The 2556-nt window shown below is 36.8% G+C and overlaps 1 long non-coding RNA gene across 1 annotated transcript in view; it reads left to right on the plus strand.

Annotated features, from left to right (window-relative positions):
• Window positions 1–339: 339 nt before the first annotated feature.
• The window catches only part of LOC106874521 (uncharacterized), a 12539-nt gene continuing 10322 nt past the window's right edge, over window positions 340–2556 (plus strand). The window contains exons 1-2 of the long non-coding RNA XR_008266108.1: window positions 340–546; window positions 2130–2434. This is a non-coding gene — a long non-coding RNA (uncharacterized LOC106874521). The remainder of the gene's footprint in view (window positions 547–2129; window positions 2435–2556) is intronic.

The following is a 2556-nucleotide window of genomic DNA, read 5'->3' on the forward strand; positions in this document are numbered from 1 at the left end:
CTCTCTCTCTCCCCCTCTCTCTGTCTCTGTCTCTCTCTCCTTCTTTCTCTCTCTCCCCCCTCTCTCCCTCCCTCTCCCTCTCTCTCCCTCTCTCTCTCCCCCTCTCTCTCTCTCTCCCTCTCAATCGTTCTCTCTCTCTCTCTCTCTTTCTCATGTTCTCTATTTCAATCTATCTTTCATCCACACCACTCACACATTCACTCTCTCACTCTCCCTATCTTTTTCAGTCTCTTTCATCATCAGCATTTCTCTCCCTCCTTCTCATTCTCTGCTTTTCTCTTTGAATTTTTCTATCTGTCTATGCTTTCAGTCTTTTACTCTTTTACTGGTTTCAGTCATTGCTATGGTTTCTCTCCAGCAAGGATCCATTTGTGATAAGTTAATTGAGCCCTGTGATAAAATATTTCACTGCAGATATCACAGTGATATGGTTTCACTCTAACATGGATTCAGTTGTGAATACACTGACAACCTTTTCCAGAGAATGCCTTATCACAGATATTACAGAGGTATGGTCTCTGTCTTGAATAAAACCAGCTTTAGCAGGTAAACAAGCTGCCTTTTTGAAAAAATATTTTCTCGCAGATATAGTTGCATGATTTCTCTTCTGTGAGCAGACTGTATGCTTTCTTGAAAAAATGTTTTACCATACACTTATACAGTAGAATGGTTTCTGCCTTATGTGGGTCCATTCGAGAATAAATGGGTGGCCTTCTATGGAAAGCTTTACCACATATCCCAGTGATATAGTTTCTCTCCAGTGTGGATAGACCAACCGCCTTCTTGAGAAAGTGTTTTACTATAGATATTACAGTTGTATGGTGTCTCTTTTGTGTGGGCCCATCCACTTGTAGATAGACACACTGCATTTTTGTTTTGAGAAAATGTTTTATCACAGACTGTCACATGATGTGGTTTCTCTCCCTTGTGGATACATATCTAGAAAAGTAAATGACCAATGGAAGAGAATGTTTTTCTACAGATATCTCACTTGTGCAGTTTCTCTCCTGTGTGAACACATTCAAGCAGAGATAAGAAAAAGCTTTTATAAAATGTTTTACCATAAACTTCTCAGTGGTGCAACAAGCAATGAAGACTGACTGAATGAATCTGTGTTGAATTCAGTTATTTCTTATTGTGAATACTCCCCACAGCTACCAGAAGGGTACGATGATTTGTTTTCTGCATTTTCCTGTGTCTGACAAGATAAATCAATGATTTTTATCTGTGATTCACTGAAAACAATAATTTTCTTTTTTTTTAACCCAACAATACAAAATTAGTTCTTTTAATTTCTTTCTGTTTGCTTTATAGTTTGTTACAAAAATATTTTTAAAATCATATTTTCATTGTATAGTGGTATTTAGGAAAGTTTGTTTATGTCTCTTCAAGTAGAAATAAGAAAGAGTCTTATAAGTAATAACAAGCAAATAAAGAATTATTAAAATAATTCCAATTAACAAGGTATATCCAAATGTGTGGGTGTACACACTCTAAGTTGGATACATGGTCGCATTACGATAAACTATTCCAGATTTATCCAGTACTTTCAGCTTGCCAATGTAGGTTTTTTGCAAATAATTTAATTTTTATGACAATATCTTTCATCCATTCAATCAAGAATTGTGTAGACAACAGGTTAGCATCCAATTTCATCACAAACATCTATAATGCTCACTGTTCCATGTTTCCACAGGTGAAACAGAATTTGTTGGTGTAGATTTTCTTCAACAAGATTCCCTTCTGTTACCAAACTGCACCTACATCCGAGGAAAGTGAATTTTTTCCCAACCAAGCTCTTCAATCTTCTGTGATGTGATTTTTGCAGTGTGGGGTTGCACATTGTCCTGATGGAACATCACTCCTTTTCAATTCACTAAAGCGGGGTCTTTTTTTCTTCAAAGCTTGGTTCAAACGCTCTAATTGCTGACATTAGACTTGAGTATTGATTGTTGTATTAGGTGGTAACAAATTAAAGTGAATTACTCTTTTGCAATCCCACCAGATAGACAGAAGAACCTTTTACCCATGAAGTTCCCTTCTCGGTTGTAGTTGAGTTTTTTCCCTTTTACCAAACCACTGTTTACGACGTTTAACATTTCGATAAAAGATCCATTTTTCTTCACCAGTCACAAGCCTATCCAAAAAGGGTGAAATGAGTTCGTGAGAATGAAGAGAAGAGCAGATGTCAATTCAAGATTTGCGGTTGCTTTCGGACAATTCATGAGGCACCCATTTTCCAAGTTTAGGAACCTTTCCAAGTTGTTGATGACGATGAACAGTTGTATGGTTTGAACTAAGTTTTATTGCCAAGTCATCGACTGATAATACAAGATTTTCTTCAAGTAATGCCTCAAGGAGCTTATCATCAAACTCAACTGGATGTCCTGTTCGATCTTCATCTTCAAAGCTGAAATCTCCACTTCTGAATTTTGTAAACCATCTTTTGCAAGTTCTTTCATTCAAGCATTCTTTCCCATAAACTGAGTGTATGTTTCGAGTTGCTTTGGCTGCAGAGTTTCCTTTTTTGTACTCATATAGCATTATGTGCCTCAA

The sequence above is a fragment of the Octopus bimaculoides genome, chromosome 1 (genome assembly GCF_001194135.2).
Source record: "Octopus bimaculoides isolate UCB-OBI-ISO-001 chromosome 1, ASM119413v2, whole genome shotgun sequence".
Taxonomy (NCBI): Eukaryota; Metazoa; Mollusca; class Cephalopoda; order Octopoda; family Octopodidae; genus Octopus; species Octopus bimaculoides.